Source organism: Cydia splendana, chromosome 5 (genome assembly GCF_910591565.1).
Source record: "Cydia splendana chromosome 5, ilCydSple1.2, whole genome shotgun sequence".
In the NCBI taxonomy this organism is placed as follows: Eukaryota; Metazoa; Arthropoda; class Insecta; order Lepidoptera; family Tortricidae; genus Cydia; species Cydia splendana.
The window spans coordinates 13455994-13465162 of record NC_085964.1 but is presented as its reverse complement, the minus strand read 5'-3'; the positions used below and the strand labels follow the sequence as shown (position 1 = coordinate 13465162).

The window sequence follows — 9169 nt, the reverse complement described above, 5'->3', positions numbered from 1 at the left end:
TGACAGCTAAGAACTCTGTTCAGAAAAGAAAATAATTAATTACAGTGTATCTCACAGTTCAGTTACCAATTTTTTTAGTTCATTGAGTTTTTGACTTGTGGAGATAGAGTAAGTATAATGATGAATGGCATTATGCTTTCACCGAGATAAAATTTTATCTAAAAGCTTTAGCACTAAAGCTAGATTGCATGTTTACGTTGACCTAAATATGGTTGTCTTGATGTTAACGATATAAAGCTAATTGATCGACTGTCGTTCTAGTTGGTGACGAAAGTGAACCACTTCGTGATCAACTCTCCCGAGCCCCAAAACAACTGCGAGCAACACTAAGTGCCGCTGCTAAGATTTGGTTCTTTGGGGCACATACAGGTGCAGTGTTTAAAAGAATAGCTAATTTGAAAAATTATCTAATAGTACCAGATGCATACATTTTGTAGGTATTTCTACTAGAAAAAGAGTACCTAAAGCCAAAAAGGCAGAACAGTTTATTAGAATTACATACTTGTATTACAGTGGAATCCACTTATATAGTCGCACCAATAAAAGTCTGCAGCGGATTTGATAGCCCATGCAGTGGAAGTGATATTTAGAAGTCATAATTTCATAGAAGTTTGACGTTTAAAATAACACTTGCACTGCGTGGGCTATCAAAATCGCTGCAGATTTTTTACGGTCTAACTCTACCTACTTATTTTGAGGACTATTAGGTACTACCTACATATCTCAGCGACTTGAAACAAAACTTAAGCGCTTAATAAAAGGCCACATTAATCACATTATGGACACATTTTTCTTTCTAGGTTTTAAAACAGTGTTCAAATAGGTAGATATTCTATTTCAAAAAGGTAGGACGTTGAACCGTTACGATTAATATTATATGTGTTTGCCCTATTATTATGTTTTTGGGTTTACGTTTACGTACCTACCTAACTAAGATCAAATCATAGGAATGGGACCCTTTTGACTCCAGTGATGCGGAATGGAATACCCTTAAGAAACTCATTTTGGGTACCGCAAAAGAGAGTAGGGATCTGTTCAAAGCCGTGAAATGCAAGGAAGAGTGGATTAGCAAAGATTCGTGGGAGTTGATTGAGGAGAGGAGGATGCTAAAGTGTGAGGGACTAAATACTGAACTGAAGATCAGCCGATATAACCAATTGCATGCTGAAGTTCAAAGATCCACACGTAGGGACAGAAACCAACACATCAACAACATCTGCAATGACATCGAGAGGCACGCTGACAAAGCGCAAACACGAGACCTATTCTTAAAAGTGAAACAACTGACTGGCACATTCAAACCAAAGAGTTGGATAGTAGACGACAGTAGAGGTAACACCTTGACAGAGCTTGATAAAGTTTTAGACAGATGGAGAACCTACTGTTACGAACTATACCGGGATGAAGAAGGACTTGGCTTGGAAAGAAGATGGGACAACCATATAAAGGAACCAGACTTGTTGCTCTCTGAAGTGCAAGATGCCATCAACAGATTGAAGCATAAGGCTGTGGGCCCTGATGGCGTATCAGCAGCAATGTTACAGCACCTGGGCTACGAGGGAACGAAGGTCATCCATCAAATATGCAATAAGATTTGGAGGACTGGCCAGTGGCCAGATGACTGGACGCAGTCCGCTGTTGTACCTCTGCATAAGAAGGGCTCTACAAGGAAATGCGAAAATTATCGAACTTTGTCTCTCATGTCGCATGCAAGCAAGATACTCCTTCGCATTATAAACGCTAGGCTTTCTTCCTTCGTTGATCACCAGATACCGAGCGAACAATCCGGTTTTGTGGCTGGTAAGGGAACTCGCGAGCAAATCCTGAACGTCCGACTTCTCATTGAGAAATGTCGTGAGTTTAACAAGCCATTGGTATTGTGCTTCATTGATTACGCTAAGGCGTTTGACTGCGTCCAGTGGAGTACGATGTTAGATGTGATGATCGAGATGGACGTGACTGAACACCTTACTTTTTTGGTGCAGAATTTGTTCCTCGATGGTTCGAGCTTCGTGAAACTGGAAAGTGAAAAGTCAAATAATTTCCATACAGAACGAGGCGTTCGTCAAGGCTGCATTCTGTCGCCGAAACTTTTTAATTTGTACGGCGAACATATTATGAGGAAGTCATTGGACGACTGGAAAGGCGGTATCGTAGTGGGTGGACACAGGGTCAGCAATCTGAGATACGCAGACGATACGACGATAGTGGCATCGAGCGAAGAGGAGATGGCAACTCTTCTGAAGAAAATTGAGGTTGAGAGTTAAGGCTTGGTCTTAAGATTACCCATTCCAAAACGAAAGTAATGGTGGTAGACCGAGCCAATCTACTTCCCATCATCGATGCACTCAGTAAATATGAAAAAGTGAGTGAGTTTGTGTATCTCGGGTCGCTGATAACCTGTGACGGTGGCTGCACTGGCGAAATATGCCGTAGATCTGGCATGGCAAAAAGTGCAATGGCGAACCTCGACAAGATATGGTGGAACAGAAGTATTCGTCGTTCAACCATGGTGCGCTTGACCCGATCTCTGGTATTCTCGATCTTCGTTTACGGTGCCGAGACATGGAGCTTGAAAAGTCGCGACAGGGTAAAAATCGACGCTTTTGAGATGTGGTGTTGGCGAAGGCTCCTACGCATACCCTGGACGGCTATGAGAACTAATAATTCTATCCTAGAGGAGCTGAAGATCACCACACGGCTCTCTACAAAATGTCAAGAACGCGCACTCAGCTTCTTTGGTCATATCATGCGGTCTAAAAAGCACGACCTAGAAAGGCAGATTATCTTGGGCCAAATAGAGGGCAAGCGAGCGCGAGGAAAAGCACCCACGAGATGGTCTGATGTTGTGAAGAGGGTGGTTGGCGGCAACATGCAGTGCATGGCCCCTATGGCCTATGATCGCACACTGTGGAGACGTAGCATACATGGTCGCGATCCTCAGCAATGCTGGACCGAGGAAGAAGAAGAAGACCTACCTAACGTTTCAATGCAAATTGTAGATACAGCCCTGTCAGCAGTGTCAGCTAGTAGCAATTTTCACGTCATTTGTAAATTGTTCTTTAGTGAGTCGATTGCAAGTTATTGTAACTAAATAGTTAATAGTTAACTAACATATTATACTTACTAGGGTGGTTCACGTTTGTATGGGAAAAATTCAAACTCTAGTTAGAAGAAGCGGCACCCCCTCATTTTGTTACACTTGTTATGTTGACAAAATACGCCAAGTTTTGTAATCTTATCTCAACTACAAGGGGGTGCTACAACACTTTGAAATTTTTCAAAGTTGTATGATATCCAAAAAAAAAAGTATTTATTATTCAGAATTTTATTTAAGTATCTGGTTTCACACTATTTGCACATGTGATTTATAAGTTTTTAAGTAGAAAAACATTTTTATTTCTATTTTTTATAATTTTTCAAAAGTAAGATTTTTATTTTTTTTTAGATTTTTATGTAAGTAGTGGTTTTCACATTATTTGAAAGTGTGATTTAAAAGTTATTAAGTAAAAAAAAAAATTATTTCTAGTTTTTATGACTTTTTTAGGCGAAATTCAAAAAATCATACTTTTGAAAAATTTTAAAAAATAGAAATAAAAATTATTTTCTACTTAAAAACTTATAAATCACATGTGCAAATAGTGTGAAACCAGATACTTAAATAAAATTCTGAATAATAAAAACTTTTTTTTTTTGGATTTCATACAACTTTGAAAAATTTCAAAGTGTTGTAGCACCCCCTTGTAGTTGAGATAAAATTACGAAACTTGGTGTATTTTATCAGCATAATAAGTGTAACAAAATAAGGGGGTGCCCCGTAGGAAAATAAAAAAAAATGTTTTTTGAACCACCCTAATACTTACGGCTTTATTGCCATCACATGTACGGTTCCTTTAGGACTTCCATCCTACACTCTACGCAGTTTATTGTTTGCAGAATCTAGATATTCCTTAAGTATCTCACTGCCATGTAAAACTAGATTATTGCTAAAGATAAAGATACCCAAGCCATTGACTTTATCTTTATGGCCTTTCTCTGTTTGTTCGGTGTTTGCTTTCTATCAGAAATCCAAATTATTATTGTGTTTAGCATACTTACTAATATTTTGTTAAAATTGTTGTATGTTAAGGGGTCGATATTTTACAAAAACGAACGAACTGACTACTCCTATATCCAGGTAGTTTGATGATGTTTTTGAAATCCGAGAATTACGAGAGGCTGAGCGCAGTGATGGAACTGATCCTTGCAGCTATTGGCAGGTAACTAAACAATGTTTAGGCAATTCGTGCATTTTCATTTCTCATGCTCTGAAAGTGGGTCATTGTACATCTATGAAGTGTACAGAAAGTGATACGTTTCGGCTCTAGGGAGTTTTACTTTCTAAGTACGTTTTTTTTGAAATTGTTTTAACGATAAACAATTTGGTATTAAAGGGATTTGTTGTACATTTTCATGCGGATATATTTAAGTCCTCATTCCATAAATAACGATACTCTTACCTAAACTGTTACTATTACAGGAAATACTATAAAAGTTTACACTTAGTCATATTTCTTTAATAGTAATTTGTTTTACAAGGGGGCAAATTTGTTGTTTAACCTCTCATGTCATGCAAAATTGAATTGAGATATCATCTCAATTCAATTTTGCTAAGTTTTGCGTTTTAAGGTTATACATTGTATGGTGATGACAGCTGTCACCGTACCCATGCTATTAGACAAAAACCTGTAGCGCGTATGAAAAGGATAATATGTAGGTATTATATATGGATGCTGATAAGCAATAATGTGTCAACCCACATTAATTTTTCAATAAGATGTCAACTCAAAAAATTGACGCTTAAAGTTGACATTTTATTACAAAATGGATGTGGGATGACTCATTTTTGCTAAACACCATCCATATTATCTTTTTTGTTAATTTGCATTGACGCACTGATAATGAAGTGACCGACACGGTAAGCCTTAGTTAACTAAAGGTTGGGGCTCGGATACGTGCCCACATTAGTTCCGTCGCGCATGCACGCTCTGACCCGCACGGGCCGCATGTTTCCTCGTACGTAGGTGTGACAGAAAAAATCCAAAGGGTAACATTTTGTATAGGGATGTTCGCGCACGGTCAACGCATTTACATTCCTCACGACTCGGGGTCGGTGTCGGGTCGGGTCGATTTGTGGAATTGATTGACCACATAAAAAAAACTGATCCTAAAATCGGTGGAATTCCTTAAATTGAACAGGCCTTCTCTACACGCTAGCACTCATGCTATTTAGAATACCGATATTCAACATGGATCCTCCTAAGTATATAAAATACACTACGTATCTACTTATCATATATAAACAGTCTTACAAGTTACATATAAGCTACATATTATCCTCCGAAACAATGTTTGCACATCTAAGAAAAATGGTTTTTCTATTTGGAGTTGGACTGATCACTGATACGAGTATTTAGTACATTACCCACGTGGAAAGATTTATTTTGTACCACTTTGAATTTTCTTCTCTAATCTTCTTGCTAAACTGAAGTAATAAACGCGACGATGCGACGGCGAGAGCGACCATATCAAATCAAAATCATTTGCAGATTTTTTTTAAAACACATGAGTTAGTTTAGAACTATGGGATTTCTTAAGTTAGAACTACGTGTAGGTACTTATTTATACAGGATGTTTTTCCAAACACACCGAAATGTATTAAATAGTTTATATTTTCGAGTTCAGAATTGGTCCAATAGTAAGTTGTTCAGTATGCCTGACTGCCTGACGCCTGACATAACATAAGAACTTATTTTACAAATCGGACATTCTTAAAATTCTAACTACATAGGTACAGTCACCTGCAATAATATGTTACACAACGAAGGCCGCAAAAATATCTGACACGATCTTATTTGTAGAGCCATAAGAGCGTGTCACATATTTTTGCGGCCTTCGAAGAGTAACATATTATTGCAGGTGACTGTACATATCTGTGAACATATATATCTAGTGAACACGTACCGTACAATTTCCGTGTCATAAGGCTTGTCGCATCGTAGTCGTAGTAATCCAATGAGGCTCGATTTTGATTTCCCAACTTGCTATAATTTTGAACTGGTTTTGACACGACCTTGACGGTCGTCTTGATGATTGGCGATCATCGTGCACCAGGGATCGGAACCGGTTTTTTGCAAAATCTTCGAAATAACCGTATATTTCGAATAATTTTATACTCCAAATGTAGAACTCATTTGTGTTTTTAGGTAACGACTTCGTATTATTAGATTGCCCAATTAGAAATGAAATAATTAACAAAGAACGTAATAATACCGTTTCTTTCCCATACAAAACATAGCGGTATCCGATCCCGGCATCAACTGTCACTTCATTTCGCATGGACCAATCATCGTGAGCGATGTTCAAGGTGGTATCAAAATAAGATCAAAACCGTATCAAGATGTTAAATCTGAATCGGGCTCGAGGGCACGTTGAGCTATAGTCGTTTTATATGACCTTCTAGATGCCGTATGGCAGCGGTTGGCAACCTTTTAACAGCCAAGGGCCACATGGTAGTTAACGAAGTTGACGCGGGCCGCACTTTGTTAATATGTGTGACTTTATTAGACATTGTCGTTTGTCAATATTACATACAAAATAGCCAGGGGGGCTTTAATTTTATTCATAGTACTATTTAATTGTATAACATATATTTATTTAATTAAACTAGTATTTTCTTTCACGAACTTGTTAATAATAAAGCACCTTAGTATTTTACTTATACAAATTATAATAATTTTCATTCGTATATTGTACAGTCGACGTCAAATATATGTTTACACTATTGCACCTTACCCCTTTGTAATAAGGTGAAAAATGTAAACATATCTTTGACGTCGACTGTACCTATTAGGAATAATTTCATGTCTATATAACTAGGTCATTAGAAAATAAGAAAAGATCCTCATAAATTAAGATTAGCTTCCGGGCGGGTTTATGTGAAGGATGATTCACGCTAGACCGGGCCGTGCCCGGGCCGAAACGTCCGACATGTCATTTTCTATGACGGCTGATCGGTGGTCACGTGGTTCTTTCCATAGAAAACGAAGCGCCGGAAGTTCCGGCCCGGCCCTGGGCTATAACCGCGAAAATCGAAGTTCGCAAATTGCGGGCATTTTTCTCTGTCACTCTAATTACGCCTTCATTGGAGTAAAAGAGAAAGATCCCCGCACTTTGCGAATTTCGGTTTTTGCGGTAGCCCCTCTGGCCCGGTCTTGCGCGAGTCATCCTTTACGTTGTTAGGCGTTCGTTCAATTTAATTGTTAAACATCCTTAACTATTAAAATCTAGAATTTCGCCAAGCGAAGATACTTACTTACTGCTAACAATTATTCAAATCAGGTAATTCGACAATTTTAGTAAGTATCAGTATTTTAGTGTTACCCACGGCATACAATGTTTTTAACAATAATCTAAATATACATATATCTGCGAAATAAAAGATCTAAGGCTATATTTTTTATGTATATTTATGTTTTTATTTATCTCAGTAAATGATAACCTTATAAAAAAATAAAAAAACTAACAAACAAGTCGTATATTATCAAATTCGTGTACTAAAAAAATATGCTCCAGGTGAGGCTCGAACTCACAACCCCGGCATTACTCACGAGCACTGTCTTATAAGTACCGTGCGCTAACCAATTGCGCCACTGGAGCGACGGGCTGACTCACGAAATTACGGTATAGCTGCTACGGCCTCCCTTCCCTCCCTCGACCCGTCCCTGCCTCCTCTGTATCAATGGATGCCGTCACTATATGGCGTGCGCGTTCAAATTATGTAAATTATATTGCTTTTAACGTCAAGTTACGTGTTTTAGAATTGCAATGTAATGGTATTTGTAGAAGTTAAGATGTTATTAAGTAATTAAGATAGGTAAGTACAAGATTTTAATCTAATTGAAATAAAACCGAAGTAACTGTACATTTGCCGCCGTCTTGAGGTAGATCAGATAGGTTTATAAGGTTTCTGAGTTCTGTGTCATTAACGTACTATCTTTGTATTGAGTAAATTAAACTTTTAATCTTTTTGCTTAAAAGGAATACTTACCTGCAGGTCATATTAGATTATTAATAGTTAGGTTATATGTATATATCTATGTCACGCACTATAAGTATATTGTTATACATAGAGGTACTTACCTCCAAAAATTCCGAACATAAAATAGTCTTAAATACCTACGTAAATTCGTATTTAACTTTAAATATTTATTAAATATAATACTCGTGGTTAAGGGTCTTCTAATCCATAACATAACAATTACAACCGTACCTACGTGATATTCGAAACCTAATTCAATCGTTTACCGTTTCCTATTAATTCGACCTGGTTTGCCAATATACCATACAGTTATTGTGCGTGAGGGCAGAATCCTCACGGCGTTTTTATTAACAATAATACAACTACTTACCTAATTATATCTATTTTGTTTCATAAACACGAACGGTAATCATAGTTTCGTATGAGGGAGTTTCAACGTTACCAACCGTAGACACATGGAATTGTTATCTTCAAATGCTGACCATGTTATTAGACTAAAACGTACTATTATCATTATCAGTGGAGCTATAGGTACCTACAGTAGGTACAAGTATAATGGCCGTAAGCGCACGTGGCGCGGCTCGCGGCCATTCGATTAGTGCTCGGCGAAATGATTATGTTAATCGCCTATCGAGAAATATAGTTTATTGTTCTCCGCTCCTTACTTGTGCCACAGTAAGTAGAATATTACAGTAGGAATGAGTAGAAAATCATACCAGATTATCTTATATGTAGTATTATTTTCGACTTACTTCTACGCTTTTTAAGCGCACCTCGGTCGAACTAATTTATTTAAATGTGACCTGTGACTCCGATTAAGTATACATATTTAGTGCAATAACTCAATAGTATACCTACATATATTTACATAGGTATTTGTATAATTTTGAATTCATTTATTTATTAAGTTGACATTGTATGGGTATTAACCTGTGAGCGCTTTGGGGTCAACTGTAAGCCCACAAGAGCTTTTTACAAATAAAATAAAATATGTAGGTACTCGTGAGACTTTGTAAGCAGGTTCGGTAGTTAGGACAAGTTATAGTGTATAAATCCAATACGAGCGAATATTTAAACGGTGGTTAACAT

General features: G+C 37.5%; 1 non-coding gene across 1 annotated transcript; it reads right to left on the bottom strand.

Moving 5' to 3' along the window:
• Positions 1 to 7606: 7606 nt before the first annotated feature.
• Positions 7607 to 7698, bottom strand: Trnai-uau (transfer RNA isoleucine (anticodon UAU)). The gene is given in 2 exon segments: positions 7607 to 7642; positions 7661 to 7698. It is a non-coding gene; the product is annotated as a tRNA-Ile (tRNA).
• Between the last annotated feature and the right edge of the window lie 1471 nt (positions 7699 to 9169).